The sequence below is a fragment of the Athene noctua genome, chromosome 1 (assembly GCF_965140245.1).
Source record: "Athene noctua chromosome 1, bAthNoc1.hap1.1, whole genome shotgun sequence".
NCBI classification, from domain to species: domain Eukaryota; kingdom Metazoa; phylum Chordata; class Aves; order Strigiformes; family Strigidae; genus Athene; species Athene noctua.
In genome coordinates this window covers 251,074,807-251,094,060 of record NC_134037.1, presented here as the reverse complement: position 1 = coordinate 251,094,060, position 19,254 = coordinate 251,074,807, and the positions used below count along the sequence as shown (strand labels likewise).

At 34.6% G+C, this 19,254-nt stretch overlaps 1 protein-coding gene across 10 annotated transcripts in view; it reads left to right on the top strand.

Moving 5' to 3' along the window:
- Positions 1 to 19,254, top strand: part of CNTN5 (contactin 5) — a 670,135-nt gene that overhangs the window by 373,723 nt on the left and 277,158 nt on the right. The gene's annotated exons all lie outside the window — the stretch shown is intronic.

Genomic DNA, 19,254 nt, shown 5'->3' with positions numbered 1-19,254 from the left:
TAAACTCTTCTGCACTGCAAAAGTACTTGACTGGATAATCTTGATGAAGCAGATGTTCTCACCTTCCACGTACCCTCACACTTTGTATTTTGCTATGAACATTAAATACATTATTTAGCTTTATGTGTATTGCATATACATTAATCAGAGTAGTATGAAATAACATGTCAAATCTATTTGGTACAGATGAAGAAATAAGATCTGCTGTGTTCTTCAAGGAACTACATTTTGGAAGTGTTATACTATAGACATTTCTGAACCCCCAAAGACTATCTTTAAATAATTTTTCTATTTAGATTTTTCTTGGTCTTTTAGGACCTGTCAAAATGATGTAGTATTGTATTAGTCTTGCTGTTCCACTGAGTTTAATAAAATGCATATTACACACTATACTCTCCTTTTCTTTTTAAAAAGAACACAAAGTTTACAAAGAGTATTTTAACAGTTAACCCAACACTATTTTAAAATTTTTCTATTGTTATATGCATATCAGTTCTTACTGGTTTATATTACTATCCTAGTGCTATATTCTCTGGAAACATCAACAAAGTGAGAACATATTTTTTCTCTAAAATGGTCTGGTCTGGTGGATACTACTAAAACATTTTTGAATCTGATGGAGAGGCAACTTTAGAACTGGTTTCTTTTATTATCATGGCTAAAAGCGTATAATCAGAACTCCATAAACTTCTCACTGGCAAGAATCCTTTTATTAAATTAAACATAATTTGATGCGAGTTTATAGAGAATGAAGAACTCAAAATAGTTTTAAAAATCATATCATAACCACAATCTTATATAACATTTATAAGCACAATTCATGATTTTTAAAAAAAAGGACAAAACTCATGTTTTGCTTCTGATTTCAGAACTAGATATATTATGTGAGATTTATTTTGCCCATCTTTAGGTTTCTACTTCTGGACTAGTTGCCTTCAGTTCTGCTCATCATTTTGGGAAAGGCATTTTAAGAATAGAATTCATCTGCTTTGGTGATAGATTAATTATACTCTTCACCCAAGATATATTTGTTTTTCTTCACTCACTATAAAATGTCTCTGAATTGGCTTCCATAATGTAGGCACTTGCATTTGGTTGTGTGAATTCCATCCTATTACTTTTTTACTATAGGAGTGGTGTGTTGTGAGTTCAAGTGTTTTTAATATTACAGGAGATGCACTGTTTATTATGAAATGTAGTTTTCTGAATTCCACACTTATCTATAATTCCCACATTGCAGGTAGAATTTACAGTTCCCTTAAAAGTAAACAGAGATATGAAGATGCATTTGATGGTAGAATTTTGATCAAAGAAAATGGTAATGCAGAAGAGTTTATCTCTTCCCCTTTTGGAGTTCTTTAATGGTTTTAATATTACAATAGCTAATTAGCTATTAGATTTTTCAGTTGATTAGCTGATTTTAACTACCTACTTTCTGACCATAACTGTAAGAAAGCCTTATGGCACAACTATGTTTCAGTGACTTTTTTGTTTCTTCCTTCCCGAAACCTTCAAGGTGAAATTTGAGAATATTGTACATTTTTCTGTTATTTATATAAGTGAGAAAAGATTTATCAGTACCAGATCTGCCATAATACCACAAGAAATCCCAAATCCATCCACTGTGCATTTTATGATAACACATTTCTGATCCAGAAACATCATATTTCTGTTAAAAGTATGGTGTGTCAGCTAGTTACACTGTCACAGTAACAGGGCCTGGACCAAAGGACAAAATAAGACTATATTTTGATCTCTAAATATTATTTCTATAATTTTATTTATACATATGTATGCAAAGCTATTAACAGGCTTTACAAATAACAATACTTGAATAGAACATTTTAGTTACTCATTCAGTTCATCATAGCTTCTAGAGAAAGTAAACGAATTAAGCTGTAGGGTACTGGGGATTTTTGCCCCATTTGGTGTTTCTAAATGCTTTCTGAACTGGTAATTATCTAGAGTTTATTGTTATTTGAAGGTGATTAATTTGAAGGTGAAATCTGGGACATACTTACATAAATGGGAGGAAGACTGAAATGAAGAGTATTTTCAGCCTACACTAGGAGAAAAAAATTACTTTTAGAAAACTGGCAATATGCCAGCTTCACTGTTAGTGGTTGGTAATTAACTTCAACAGCAGGCTGAACACCTGCTTCAGGAGGTCTAAGGGTGTAAATAATTATCCCATGAACTCCCAGGATTTTAATTTTAATTTTCTTATTTGGACCCCCAAACTCAGCACCACAGGGACAGATGGCTGAGCACAACTATACTTTACCAGAGCATAGTTCTAGAGTTTCTTTGTGAGAAGAAAAAATACCACTGTGGGATGAGACCAGATTCTTCCCATAGGCTGTAAATTATTTTAATGGTTATAATAATTTTTCTGATCAGGTCTTTAAAGCTGATGCAATGAAAGTAAGCATACTTCCACAACAAACCTCACTCCATCTCTTTGATATCTATGGAATATGCACAGTGGATCAAAAACATTAAAAAAACCCCACCTGTGATATAGATGTCACCTTTAGCACCTCATTTAGTGTCGTGTGTCAGTTCACTGAAAAGATTTGTGAAGCTAAAAATGGAGAAATAGATAGAACTGCTGTATTTGTGGTTGAAAACAAAAGATTGTATTTCACTCCGTGTTTACACTGGTCTCAGCAGAACCCAAACCAGACTGAGCTACGTTGGTCTGTTGGCGATATTTGGTACGAGGATTAAGCATACATTTACTTTCAGTGTGGAAGAAATATTTTATTTTTTTTTCCCTGGAGACTAGTGGAGGTTAACACATTTTCTTATGAAATATTTGAAGATCATCCTGATATTACAAATGATGAAGTTGAAGCAGAGGGGGACTAATGCATTTTCCAGTCTCTAGAATTAGCCATAAAACCTAGCCATTATGTCAGTATTCAGTGCTGATCACAGAGTGCATTTAAAGAAACTATTGATGCTGAAAATTGGACAAAAAAAAAAAAAAGCCAGGAAAATTTCTACAAGGCAAAGCTAGGACACTAAGGAAAATATTTTTATAGTAGCAGTGGGCAATTCTTAAGAAAAAGCACAATATCATTCTAAAGTTTATTGCACTTCTTTTTAGTTGCTCCAGTAAGTGAGGTTACAGTCTTTTATGCTGTTTCTTCTCTATACTCAAATTGTTTAGTAATACTGAGCTAGCATTTTTCCCCAAAAGTAAAACTAAGGAAGGAAGACTTTACAATAGTGTGACTAATATTAGAATAATTGAAACAAGTTTTGTTTCTTACTGATAGATCTCTGTTTTTTTCTTGCTTGTTGTTGGATTAGTATTTTAAAGCTTTTAATTCAATAGCTACTAAAAGTATGGCTGTTTGGAGCTACTAAAAGTACACCTATTTGGCAATAGCAGTGGCCTCTGATCTCCTTGAGGTGCCTGGATATTCAAATCATTGAATATGGAGAAGTGCGTGTCTATTTCAAAGACTATTTGTGCAGTTTCGATTCTAAAATTAGTCTAAAAAGTTTATCCATCTTGCATATCTGTAGAGATTTAGGAAAAAGGTGTGCATGCTTAGGTAAGAAAGAGGTATCTTTGGAGTTTAGCTTCTTTGTTATTAAGCAGTCCATATTACTGTGGTTTTGTAAATCAAAAATGTTATTTCATGCATAATGTGAAGAGACTGCAGCACATAGTGATGCTAATTTTATATGACATAGAAACTTAAATTTTCAATAAAATGCTTCATTATTCAGTAAAAAAAATATATTGAAAAATTGAAGGCCAGCTATAAGGGTAATTTCAAAGAATCAACATGTTCTATACACACATACTAAAAATTGTTAGCTTTAAACATAGAAGAATATTTGTTGACTGAATAAAATTTTTGATGACAGGTTATTGATAATCGTAAGTACTGGTAATAGGCATCTGAATAAATATTTAATCATAGTTGTAGTCAGTGTAACATATCAAATAATTAGTATCACATTAGCCTGACAAAAAAGGCTTTTTCATGGCAAGTGTACTTTTGAAAAAATAAATTTATGTCAAATAAAATACCTTGAAAAAAATTACATAACTTAAAAATGTAGTTTCTGCCGTTACTTCCTCTATAGTACAGAATTACTGCTTTTGTTTTGCAATGGCAGTAGTTGAAAAGAAATGCATGAATTAATAAAGCTGGATATCATATACTGTATGAGATCAGGTTTAATGACATTCTCACGTCTCTTATCCAGTTTCTTTTGTTAGCACTAAAATCCCAGATAGATAGGTTGGTTTCTCACAAAGGGGTCTTTTGAAGATCACAGGAGTCAGGGGGAATGCACTTTCTGAACTGCATTCCTCCAGAAATTTCTACACTATTCATGATTGAATCACACCTTGGAGCAGCAAACACATTCTACAGTTAAGAGATTTAATGACATGTTCTAGATTTTAGGGACAGATTTTCCCTACATATTATATAACACAAGCAAAAGTAAGCAGTAAACTTCTTATAGAACACTGAATACCTGAGAATGGTCATGGATCTCCAGGTTCCAATTATAATAAAATAATAGGAAACAATAGCTGTTATGTGAATGCATCTAAACAGGGTGCGTAGTTTGCATAATACACAATACAAGATCTACTCGAACTTTTCAGTGCAATTATAATGATAATGACTTCTGTGATTATTTCAAAAGACCTTTTTGTTGTATAAAATGTGCCAAGATTCAATGTGTAATATTTAAACTTAGTGAAACCTTAACTTACTATCTAAATGAAATACTGAAGCGTCATTCTGGATTCCCTGAACACTCTGCTCTAAGGAGTCTTGAGAAACTCATTCTGGCACTCTTCATTTCACCTGTCCTACGCACAGGAAAGAATATGTATTTGACTTGAAATTATTACTTCTCTACTGTATAAAATGTACAGCCTAAACATTCACATTGTCTTGAGGTCTGTATTTGAGCAGTGAGGAGGACAATGCTCTCCTCCTTTCCTCTGCCCACCATAATCTATCACTGCCACTGCTGAAGGAAAGTAGATTCATTGCCCTTCCTGAAATTGAAGTCTATGTGAATTTTCTCCCAAGCACAGGAGCATCAGAGAGCTTGTGAATACTAGTAGGGACAATTTTCATGTTTTCACAGGTGAGACATCCCTGCTATTGATGTCTTCTTTCTCTTCCATCTGAAGTTCTTTTGTCTTCTGAAAGATGCCTTCATTCAAATATCCCAAACCAGGGAAATTTACTCCTTTTTAAAAGGAGATGTATGTATTTTTACTTATTTCTATGGGGGCTCATGGGTTATATTAGAATTTATCTTTTTCCCTACTGATGTATCAGTAATCCTCATTTTCTGAAGGCCAAGCCATATAATATCACAGAAATCCTTTCTACTCCTCTGTACTTCTTTCCACAGATCATCCCATATTGAGGTATGAACCTTTCATTGTACTACAAGTTTCTTGCAAGACAAGGATCATGTTTTAATAAGTTTAATTGTAATTAGCTTTTCACAGAATCATCTAGGTTGGAAAAGACATTGAAGATCATCTAGTCCAGTCATCTAGCTTTCCCACACAAAAAAAACCCCAAACAAACAAACAAACAAAAAAAATCAAAAACAAAACAAAACAAAAAAACCCAACAACAACAACAAAAACACAAACCAAACCCCACAAAAAAATGCCAAAACACAACAAAAACTGGGCATATCAGTGTGATGAAATAGATGTCACTTTGTTAGACACATGGGGCACATCTTCAGGAGGTGAACTCTGGAAATGTATATTGAAAATTTATTGTATTTCTGGCATAATTTTACAGAGTGGAAAGGCAAGACAGATGTTATGTTTGTACTGTTTTATTTAAATAGCTCTAAGGTTAAAGCTTTTATTCCAAATTGCTCACTTCACCTTAAAAAATATTGTACTGGAGCTCATATGTTATGTAAGTGGTAGGTAATACAGACATATGAAGCATATGATTGGGTGATAAGGTCTCTTGAGGCCTCTCTTTGATCTTTATTCTGTCTTGTTTCTATAATTTATAGTAGGCAATTTAATAAAGATGCCTAAATTTCTGTGTATTATTACTGAACATATGACCTTCATAAGAATATATCATTTCTTATTTTATCTTCTTGCTGTCAATTTTGAAAATGTTCAATTTATACAGATTGGTTTGTACTTGGGTTATTCAGACTGTCTAATGGTAAACTTTTCATTCACTTCATAGATGTCATGATGAAGTAATACAAAAACTTTAAGCGATGTAAGCAGGGGAGAGTCCCTTTAAAGCAGGTTTAAAAATTTTTTAAAAAGCAACTTTAGCAACTTCATCATCATAGTCTTTTTTCCTTTTTTAAAAAAGTATAGTTATCTCTTCTAGAGCCAGGTGTTGTGAGACTCCAGTGTATCCCTGATGGAAGTGGTGTGTGGATTTAAAACATGGACCCCAATCATTTGGTAACAATTTATTTATTATTTATTTTATCATCATTTTACCTCTTTCTATAACAGCACATTCACTAATTGACTGATTTCTGCCATATTGGACAGAGAAAGGGAAGTCTCAAAGTCTACTGAGTTCCTCCAAGCTCCGTGTCAGTAGATGTCAGGTAGAAGTTTAAGAAGGTCTGCAAACATGAACCAACAGAAAAAAAGTGTTCGGATTTGAGGTCATCATGAGGGAAGACACACCTGCACAAACTGGCACTCAGAGTTTGTGTCAGAACCAATCAAACATAAAATAAAAGTCTGTAGGAAAGGAGAATTAATTAGTTCTTCTCATAAAGCTGCTATTTTCTCCTCTGTGCTTTTGTTGTATCTTTTGGCAGATAAGAGAATCAGAACATGAGAAAGAATTATATAAATTTCTGTTTGTCCATTGGCTTATTATTAAATATGTTTTTAATGAAAAAAAAAAAAAATTCTGTGGTGAAAACCTACTAGTGTAATTTCCAAGAGGTGGAGATTTACAAGCTGCAGTTAACATTATCTTTTGCTGAGCCCGTCTGATGAATAGTCACGTCTGACTGTTGCTAGCCTACAAATTTGGCCCTAGGAAGATTCACAATGTTATAAGCTGAATAATCCAGAAAGCAGAATTCTGGACTAATTCTTGACTGATGCACTATCAAATGCAATACTCTATTTCTGAGTGTGGCCAGGGAAAAGAAACGTGTGCATGACTCAGCTGAAGTATCTCACTGAACTTTCCAAACCCCAAGATTGAACATAAACAATAGCATTCTTTTAATCATATCCATAGAATATAAAACCTGAAAAATAAACATAAAGAAATCAATATTTGCTTGCAGAAGTTTTCCAAGCCAATAAGAGAAGTTGTGTTGTGCTTAGCACTAACTAAAGTTGATGTACAGTATGCCACTCCTTCATTTAATAGACAGTAATTTCTGACATGTCTACTGTTTTCAGTGAATTCTGATTAGAAAATGCTTACTCATAATGACCTCAGTGCACGTTTCTATGAAAAATATATAAAAGTTCATAAAATTTGTTTTAAAAAGAATATATTCTAAAAGATAAAAAAATTTAAAAAGAAGCCTGAAAAAAACCCCCATCTCATTTTAATTAAATGTCTATTTTTAATGCATACAGTATGGCACATTGTTAATGCCCTTTACAGCACATCAGAATCCAGACAAAAACCCCTCACACTTTTTTTCCATTAGCCCATGCACTTTAGGATTGACCTGAACAGCTCAAATTTTCTTTCTCCTGATGTCCTATATCTGTTATTGCATCTTCAACTCTGATTTCTCTGATTTCACTAAATTAAGTTTAGCAGTGACCTGGGATAAATTTCTATACCTACCTACAATATTAGATGTTAAATATGACATCAAGTGCAGCCAGATTTCATGGAGAACAATCTAACTTTCTCTATTCTACCTGCTGAAAAAATCTTGTAAACCTAGCGCAGCAGTAGTGACCCATGAAGAACCCACAATTTTATGCAACGTTTCACACTTATGAAACATTTATTTTACAGACTCTTAGTGAAAAGGTACAGTAAGAACTTGAACACAAGCTGGTCGCACTATAAGAAGACACTGGTCTGCAGAGTTATTAAAGGATACCACATCTTTCTTTGAAGTAAATTATATTTTTTTTACCTTTGTCTGTATAAAATACCAGAATTTGCCTTGAAAGAGAAACAAAGCTCTGCAGTGTTGAATATCCAATCTGCTTGCATGCAGTTTATCAAGTTTGTGAAACAGAAATAATATACAGTACGTTTATTGGCATCCAAAGAAGTGTAGTTGCCAGATGTCCTTGGAAATCATAAGATTTATTTACTTAATCCTCTGACTAAACCTCTTTTGATATTTTCAGTGTAAGCGCATAGGCAAAGATCCTAAAAAATTATTGTTTTATCTGCAGATTCTGGCAGAAATATGTCAAGGGACTTACCCAGTGTCACAAAAAGAGATCAGTGTTAGACTTGAGAGTAGGTTTCAGGTAGTCCCTGTATGTTAAATTTATCTGTTTTTTTCTTTTTATTCACTGTAAAATTTATGAAAACTTTTTCACATAGAGTAGACTTGCAAGCAAAATTCAGGTGCTCAGAATGTTTTCTTGATAGATTCCTAGCAGATTCATTTTTCTTTTAAAAATAACTGCTGATCAATATTAAACTGTTATAAAGCAAATATCACCTGATGAACAGCTGCAATATTTTAAAAATAATCTTATTTCAAACTTCCATATCTCTTTACTTGCCTCTCTAGCCAAAATATTCTTTCTGACATAATCAAGTACTCTGAAAATAGTTATGATTTTTTTTTTTTTTTTTTTTTTTTTAAACAGAGAGCTTCTCTGAAATGCCAGCCTTTTGTGAAATTTACATGAGGAATTTTCTTTTGGGGATGAAAAGCCAGTCTCTGGGAGGTTGCCCATCTTTCTGTAATGTTTCCAATACAGAAGACTATGCTTAGGCAAAGAACGAATACATCATTTCTTTCTGCCCTAACATTTTGACATTATTCCTGGTTTATGCTTCTCAGCTGTCGTCACATTCCACTTCAGACACAATCTCTTCAGCACTTCTGAAACAAGATTTTTCATTGCATTTGTCAGAAGTGTCAAAGGATCTTCTAATATGAAGAAAATGGTTATAAAAGAGAAATAATTTCTAACATGGAGACATACCACCTGAATCATGACCTGAAAATCCAGCATGACATAAACCCACAGATAAACTACTGCTGTGTATTACAAGCTGGCACACATTGGGGGTTATCTTCCCTCCTTCCCTGACTCCTTCAGGAAGAATTACAGCACAGAAATTCACATTTTAGAATGGATAGAAGAGCTGGTTCAGATGAACTAGCGTTCACCCTGGTTCACTGCATTTGGCCTTCCCTTAGTTTATGTCATAATAGTGTATCAACATGAGAGCCTTTACTGTTGGAAGCATCATACTCCCTCCTCGGAGAGGTTAGGATGCACATGCTGAGTGTAGTGTATAATTTTATGTCCAGAAAAAAACATAAATCACTGTGTAAGCACAACTTCTGAGACACAGAAACAGAATAGGTAATATGCCCGTATTTTAAACTATATTAAAGCGCTTTTCTGTGGCATTCTAGGTTCTTCCAGAAGCTTCTGTATGCACATTATGTAGACACTTATACATACAAAATTAGAAGAACAATAATAGACTTTTCAGTCTGCAGAAAGAAGGGATTTTTTGATAGTGGCCCATTTGTGTGGGAGAATTTGTAGAGGAGGTGTGTGTGTGTGGTCCATCACCTGGGGAAAGAAAAGTGGCAAGAAATAAGGCTTCTGTGTTTTAAAAGTGACTGTGATAACCTTTTCCTGTTGCTTCATTTTTCATCGGTTTTGTTGTTGTAGAAATTTGACATCCATGAGTCATGAAGCTCCTAGCTTAATGTGTAGGGTAACATGAAAACAATAATAATTTAAAAAAAAAAAACAAACAAAAAAAAAACCCAAAACCAACCAACCAACCAAACAAACAAAAAAACGACGAAAAACACTTTGTCTGTGTAAATCAGCAGAGTTCAGGCATTTTGGGAAAGTTTTGGGGAGCTTGCAGCCCATTACCTGCACCAATGAATGTGAATGATTCTTAGGCCAGTTCATCATCACATGTGCAGAAGGGATCTAAGAGGAAGATGGAGTCAAGGGAAATGCATGTTTTTCTGATTCTAGTTTGCCTTTCAATGTTCTCACGGGCGATGCCATTCTCTGCCATTGACTGTTGTCTCTATATATAAAGCATATCCTTTTGATGTGCAAAACAGATGCAATACCTCTTCCTGCTTAACCAAAGACAAAGCATTAGCCAGTCCTTCAGATTCTTGCCTCTAGCATTGTCTTCAGTTAATTCTGCACTGTCTTCTATATTATAAACATAGCTAGGAATGACTTGCATTTACGTACTGTAAATACATTCTGATATTCTTTTTGAGTCAAAGAATATATTTTAAAAACCAACCAAAACCACAAAACAATCCAAACATTATTTCTACTTCAGAGTCTTGTTCAGATGATTATTAGCTTATCATCTGATACTGAAATAAGGCAGCAGCTGCACCAAACACTTTTCTAAAGTTTCTCTGGCTTAGTTTTCAAACCTTGCTCTACCTCTACCTCTTCCTCAGGCTGAAGCATTCCCTTCAGGACCCCACATTCATGGAGTGTATATTCTCAAATAAACACCACTTTCAGCAATCCTAATTTCACCAGTTATTTCAAAAGTGCAACAAAAATCTGCTTTGGGCTCTTTGGCAGTGAATAAATTAGTATGTGGGCCTTTCTGCCTTGGGCACAATTGCAAAATCGTAGCAAAATCCAAACTGGAAGAGATTACAGATCTGTCCTACTTTCTCACAATTATAGATACCCATGTAGTACTTTTAAATTAGTACACTATCTATTATTCCAATATTTTTACAATTAAAAATGCTTTTGGAATGTGAATATGAAGAAAATCTTTCAAGGAAGATTGTGTTATCAAAGAAAATGTTTATAAAAAAACCTCTTGCCTGCATAACATTCTTATTTAAGAATAAATTAAAAAAATAAATATTTGCTCTAAAGTGAAGTATTAAAATGCCTGAATATTATCTATATACTGATACACTGGAACATTTTCCAGCAGTGGATGGTCACTTTAGATTACTAGATATAACCATAGTGAGGATTACTTGTTTGCAGCTGAATCTCTAGGTATATGTAGAAGTTGAAGAGTGAGATAAAAAAATTGAAAACTTTTGTTTATGTTTTGGATTTGTTTTGTATGATGTTCAGGAGCTCAAGTAGCACTTGTTCAATGAAGTTTTTGGTGGAAATTATAAAAGAAGTCAAACCAGAGAGTGATCAAGATTTCCTTTGGTCTTAACATTCATAAGATGTGTATTATATGAAATCATATGCAGATATTTTGAGGATATATGAGATGGGGCTGTGTGCAAATGTGTAAAGAGAAGTAGCATGTCAGGTCCTACAAACATCTTTCACAAGACATCAGCCACAAACATTTTTCACAAAGCACTCACCAGCAAGCAGTACAGGTGTGGTCTTCAGCAGCTTGCCCAGCTGCAAGCACAAAATTTGCAGTGTAAAGGTTACCAGAAGAAGGAATTGCATTTTAACAACACATTATTACACATACAACCACTGTACTTCCACAAAGCCTATTACCTCAGATCTACTTTCTTGGTTAATCTAGATATGTGATCTATCTTCTGCCCCAGGGTATTTGTATTGTACTTTTTACTGTAGTACCCACAGAAGAAAGCATTTACAAGTGAAACACTGGAGTTTGAACAGTCAGCTCAATTTTCTGTTCACTCTTTCATTTATTTTCCTTTGTCTACTCATAAATATACATCAATCTTTCCAAGTAGTTTTACTAATCTTCTGTGAGGAGTCAAAAAAACATTTCACAGAGTTTTTACCTGATGTTTTGGTGAATTTCCTCATTAAGTATTTATATAGGCAGACTGGAGCGTATGGTCTGGGCTGGAGCTAAACCTGAGTTATAGGTCTTTTTAATGTAAAGTACTAGTCCTACTGCTAAAAGAGAGAAAAAGTATACAAAATTAAATAATTGAAAGTGACAAAATCTATAAGTAATATATTTTCCCTTGGTGTAAATAAATGCTGTTGACTGCAATGAATTACTATTTTATGTTCTTTAAAGTTTCAAACTAGAATCCATTTGTTATTTAATGTAGTGCCTTATGATTTGTGTCTATAAAATAGTAAGCCCTCTGGTCTATGATATTATTTTCTATTAAACTTTAATTATGAGTGTTTCTTTAAAATGAAGCATATTACCAAATTTTATTCTGGACCAGCTCTGGAGTGCCTAATATACAATTAGGAGAAGCAATTTGCTATAGCACTAATTCAGCTGATGTTAGAAGGACCATTTCAGTGTAGGAGAATCCCAGGTAAGGCAGAAAAGGACCTTGGCTGGAAGATCTCTGCAACAGACTCAAAGGTGCCACGATATCATAAGGCACTAATCTGAGTGGAGACCCCAGTCCCTTTGCATAACAAAGTGTACACTCACCCCAAAGAGCCGTTAACAGGGATTGTTCAGGGACAACCAGGCTTTATTTCACTGACTTTAAAAAAAAAGATTTGCATTTGCATCAGCAAACGCTATTACTTGACCTTCTAATTATAAAGCCTATTTTCAGGTCACACATCGGGATTACTGCTGGCTAGTGAAAGGTCAGTTTCTTTCCAACTGAAACAAAACCCATTTGGAAAAGGTGGATGTATTTAATTGTTTCAATAATATTATATCATCTAATATTTTATCAAACAAATGACACATTAAAACCTCAAAACTGTTATGCATCCAGAAAAAGTAGTTTCTATTAATTCTGTATATGACATCAAGCTCTCATAACTGCACTAGTGAAACAGGCCTGCTATGCAATAAATCTCTCAGAAAGTCCTTCTTGTCTAGTTTGTCCACTTATGATAGTTAAAATAGCCTTCAATGACTTCAGTAGAATTTGTTTGACTTTATATTGTGGAAGTGAATGAGTCATAAGGTGCCTATGGTTCTGATTTTGGAAGCTAAGAGAAGTAAATTTCTTCCTTTCTTTTTTCCAATGACAGCAAAAATCTTGTGCTCAAAAATACACAAACATACTCTTTATTTTAGTATTTTCAGAATCACAGAATCATCTAGGTTGGAAAAGGCCTTGAAGATCATCTAGTCCAACAATTAACCTAACACTGACTGTTCTCAACTACACAATATGCCAACCATGGATGAGTTTTCTAAACACCAGGGTAGTTTATAAGTGGACTTTCAGTAGTCTTGATGTCACAGAAGCACAGAATAATTCAGGTTGTAAAAGACCCTTGGGATCATCCAGTCCAACCATCAGCCCTACTCTACAAAGTTCTCCCCTACACCATATCCCCAACATCTCATCTAAACGACCCTGAAACACAGGCAGGAATGATGACCCCACCCCCTCCCTGGGCAGCCTATTCCACTGTCTGATCACTCTTTCTGTGAAAATTTTTTTCCTAATGTCCAGTCTGAACCTCCCCTGTTGGAGTTTAAGGCCGTTCCCCCTTGTACTGTCACTAATCACCTGTGAGAAGAGACCAGCACCAACCTCTCTACAATGTCCTTTCAGGGAGCTGTAGAGAGTGATGAGGTCTCTCCTCAGCCTTCTCCTCCTCAAACTGAACAGTCCCAGCTCCTTCAATCACTCCTCATAGCATTTGTTCTCCAGGCCCTTCACCAGCTTCGTTGCCTTCCTCTGCACTCATTCCAGCACCGTGTTCTCATTATCTCTTTCACCTCTGTAAATAACAAAATACAAATTGGAACAGGACCTTTAACCAGCGACTTCTATGGTGCAAGGGAATGCTCTCACTGTTGACTTCTAGAATCAGTCTTTTTTTTTTATGCCTAGTAAATATTTATCTGAAAACTGAAATAACGGGGGCATGAATATGTATCTCCCACATCTTATGTGAGTGCCAGATATAGCTAAGCTTCTGGGTATTCTAGGATGCTTTTCAGTCTCTGATTATATCAGAATTAAAAAAGTTATTTCAGTAAAACTTCTGTCCAAATTAATATGTTCTTGCAAATTTTTTTCACTTTGATAAATAGATAATTTCCAATAGAACAATATCTTTAAAGAAAAAAAAAAATCCTGGTAAAAACAGGTTAACTTTTAGTGGAAGGCTGAATAGTATGATACAAAATGAAACCTTTTTCTTCTAGATGGAATTTGTTATATCCTTTCTTAGGACCATTTTCCACAGAAAAGTTAACCTGTATTTTATGAACAGTTTCTTACATGATGACAGCCCTACCTGCTAGAATTCATATCCTGAGAGGGAAAGTTGTAAGATTTATTTACTTCAAACTAGTTGGTTTGGTTTGGGGGGGTTTATTATTATTTTTTTATTTTTTTATTTTATCTTTTCAAGCTTGAACTTTTCAGCATCTGAAACCTGATTTGCAGGAACAGTCCAGAGGAAATGAAAAACCATGTCCTCTGAGCTATTGGGCTGTTACTCTTCACAAACATTGGTACTACTGACAAACACATAACTTATTAAACTATGAGCAATCTGGATTATTCCAGCTAGAACTGAAGACCTGCAACATAATTGTAGAAGATAATCTCTGATTGCGTTAAAAAAAAAATAAAATCTTATATCTATGGAAAATGAAGCTGACACAAACAGTGTAAACATTTTAGTTATGCTGACCTTTAGGCAGAAAGTTTTTCCCATACTCCATGAGAGCTTGAAGAGATATCTACTGGTATAAATGAACTCAAAAGCTTGTTATTTTAGAGAAATTAATAATGCCTTGAAATAACTTCTGTTAAAAATTGAATGGCTTTCTATAAACTCCCTCCATGTCATCCTGGCCCTCAGTTTTTGTCTGGGATCAGTGTAGTCTCTAGGAGACACTAGTATATATGCCAAAATCTCCAGCAAGATTAACACTCATTATTAGTTCTTCTGAAAGTCTGAGAGTGTCAATAGTGTCATGTGTGATTGTTTGGGATCTGCCCTACTGATCAGAAATCCTTGAATCTTCTTTGACCATCTTTTACTTCTAGAATTATAGAATGGTTTGAGTTGGCAGGGACCTTCAAAGATCATCTAGTTCCAACCCACCCTGCCATGTGATTTTACAGATAGTGATTAGGTAGGGTGAAAGGAGATAGCTGGGGAAGAAGTGAGGAGATGAACAGTTTTATTCTATAGGCTCTACAGAAGTAAGTTCCCAGAAACAGTAAAAGTCATCATTGGTCATTTGTACTCCAATCAACTCAGTATCACAATGGTAGCCATAATCACAACTATCTCAGTGTAACTGTATAAGTAACCTGGTGCAAAGAGAATTGCCTAAGAAAGTGGTGGAAAATCCTACTACAAACATAGCAGAATACATAAGTAAGAGATCTTTCTTTTCCTCTGCAATCTCTATACTGAATAATTGGTGTTGTCTTCTAAACAGACAGAGATTTCTGTTTTGAGACCTTTGAACATTTACACAGCCCATAGGTAAATTTCAGAATTGTCACCATTGCTCTGTGTATTCAGATTTCAAAATTTTGCAAACTCTCCTAGAGCAAGGTTTTCACTGAAAGGTCAAGCAATGTTTTAAATGACTAAGCACAAGAGAGTCAGTGCTATTTTTTTAGTCTGAACCACCTCTTTTTAGAGGTTAAAGTAATAGCAGCAGCTGATATTTGGTTTTGCTGTGTTAGTGAATGCTCAACAATAATGTAATAAGCAGTTCTGATTCTACAAAAAAAAATCAGGTGTTTTGGCCAAGTACCATGCAGTGTACCTGCTGGTGTAGAATTTTCATCCTTTTTAGAATTCTTCATCTCACCTCTATTTTTGGTCTGGGTGCAATCTTGTCTATATTATCCTTTACTAGCCCCAGGAATATTATGCTGGTGACTGTGTATTTTTTTCCTATTGGTATCAGTGATAGTAAAATTAGAAAGGGAACCAGACAGATTTTGATCCTTGTTGCTACTATCAGCAATGTACTGTGATTCTTTTAACTTCTCTGGTTTCACTATATCATACTTTCTGATTCTCTTTGCACCTTCAATATTACCTTCTGCTCTAGTCCATTGCCAGAAATAAAGTGATCATGAAGAGCAGAGGGAAGAGACACAACTGAGTCACTTTTCTACTTGAGTCTATGTATCTTCCATAACCTGAAATTTGACTGTTTCTCTCCTGTGTTTATTTATTCTCTTTATTTTCCTGGTTCCAATACGGTTCAGTGTCAGACATCTATGGGGAATGTATGTGGTCAAAAAGAATGAAAGAAATACTGGAGTTTAAAATTCTACACTTTCTGCAGAGGATCTGCCTTCAGATGTTGTTCCACTGACTAATAATAAGCATAAATGTAAGAAACTCTCCCAATTTAAAAAGTTGAATTTTGAAACCTCAGAGCTTAGTCAGAGTCAAGAACAATTTTCAATTTCAGAGGGCCTTCTTACTTTTTCCTTTGAAGAAGTAATGGGAATTGAAAAAATTGTGTAAATGTAAATCTCATTAAACAGTACACGAAATAGATTAACCTCCTTGATTCTGCTGCCCACAGCATCAGCCCACAAAGTTTATTCTCACTAACTTTCTGCTTCCCAGAAGGTAACTGACAAAAGAGAAAGAATGGAGAATGGAGAAATCCAGCATCCGTTGTTTTCAAAAGACTTTTGGAAGAAACAACTCTTCCCTGGTGTCACTTGCTATAGCCTTCAGAAATTCAATTTGCATTCCATACTGGCATCTAAAAGCACAAGCATAGAAATATCTGATCCACACAGATACCATACAGCAACAAAGATCAGAGCTTTTGAGAAGCCCCTTCCTCCTTTGAGAGAGCCTGTTGGTGCTAAATTGGAAGAAGGGAGACAAAAAATTTCAGCCTTGGGAACAATAAGAGGGCCACATGCTCTAAAATATATTTAGAGCCATTTCTCTGCTCCAGTTTTCTCCCTATGGAGATTACAAAAATGTAAACAAATGAATAATAAGATTTCAATGGTTTTGTTGTTCATTCTTATGGAAGGCTGTAGGGAGATAATCCTCAGGACCTAGGTATACTCATTTATATGGAAGGGATGTGAAATTAATATAAGAAAGACCAGGGCAAAATTATACTCTGATGCTTCCAGATGTGCCTTTATGATATTTCCCTGTAGGGCAGGAGGAGCAGCAGCTCAAATAGAGTTTAAGAATCAAATATCAAAATAGTAACTGTCAAAAATGTAAATTTTATTTAGACAAGAGTAAAATTTATATCATATTATAAAGTTTATGCCTAGGAAATGTCTGTATGCCTGACACAAGCCCACTTAGTAATTTAAAACATTCCTTAACCTTTCAGTGAAAACCTTGTTCTAGGAGAGTTTACAAAATTTTGAAAACTGGATACACAGAGCGATGGTGACAATTCTAAAATTTACCTATGGGCTGTATAGATGTTCAGAGGTCTTAGAACAGAAACCTCTGAATGTTTAGAAGACAACATCGATTGCAAATTACACACACAAATATAATATAATAAAAACATAGGGTTTTCATTCTAAAATTAAGAGGACAAAGTGTGAGAATAGTGCCCTAGGTAACCAGTGTATGCAGTATGGTGGAGGCTCCATCACCATAGATCTGTGGACTCCAGTCTGAAGACAAATAAAAAAGAATTACATGAAGTTGACTTTCTTGACAAATGAGGTCCACAGATACAACCTGCTTTGGGGACAAATAGAGATGGGCACTGAGAAAATAATATTTTGGTATGTTATCGCAAAACAGGATTTCCCATATGCTTCATTAGTAGGTATTGTAGCCTTTTTTCCTTCAAGCTCTTTTCCATAAAAATTGGTTAGAAATATTTTGGCTCTGGAAGCCATGCATCTGGAAGTGTATCCCAAAATTTGCCCTTCCTACTGGTGACTGATAGGTCTTGTCTGACTGCTACACTGGCTGAAATCTCCCAGAATAACAGTTCTATGGACATTATTATGTCAAAGGAAGGGAAATTTCTGTAAGCAAGGATACTTTCTCTATTGTAATGATTGACATTCATTGTCATTTAGTAATGCAAAACCTTAGATAGGAACATAAAACCCTCAAAATGCAAATTCCCTTGAAATGACAAGGCTTATTGATTCAATAGCTTTATACAGAGGTTTTTGAAATAAAAGCTGTAACCTCAGACTTCAAAAGAGTCACACTGTGTTTAAGTGTGTAAAGTAAAGATCTATACACCAACTAGATGATTTAGAATAAATCTTTCTGTTCTGTGCTATTCATACTTAAAAATTTACTTATATGACAGCATTGAATTACATTGTAGCAAAAAGAACTACTATAAATTCTCCTGGAAAGGTATCTACATTTTAGACATTCTTGTTTGATTTCAAAATCTTCCTTACTTAAAAATTCCTGCTGTATTTCATGTCTATAAAATGGCAACTACTTTTTGAAATGGAAATCAGCAATAAACCCAAAACAATTCAAGACGTGACAAGTCTTTTCTTATAGTTGCCCATGTATACTCCCCTAAGTGCTTGGCAAACTAATGCTACTTTGAAATGTAATAGATGTTTCTGATTGCCTTAGAAAAGTCCTTTGTGGTGACTTCTAAAATCAATTGTGCTGATTTTTCTCTGCTGTATTTTACATTTTCATTGCTTATTCACTTGATGTACATATGGGGACTAAATTTGTCTGTCATGGTGTTTCAGTACTGGTTCCAACTGTAATCCCATTACATCTGTTATAGTGCCAATGTTTGCAGATTATTTGTTTCCCACATAGATGGCTCTAATGCATTTATACATTTTATTACAATCCTGCATGCAAATTTACAATACTGTTGCTTGCTGATGTAATTTTCTCTTTAGACTTGTTGTTGCTGTTAATAATGGGAAAACATGCTTTGGTTCTAACTTTATAATTATATCATGTATTTCTTCTTGTTAATTCCTTATAGGAATTCTTTCTGATGTCTTTATGAAAAGACTAGACAAAGCAGTCAGGATAATTTCCTTGGGGCTATCATAAATCATTGACTAGTCTAGAAAGAGGTGTGTGACTGCCCACTGCTGGATGGGATGATGTTACAGGGCATTTTGTTGGACTGCATTATACTAATTGATAAAACATTTTGACTGTGAGTCTTCAGTTGAGACTTCAGACCTCCATCCTCCTTCAAACACTGTGTAGGATAA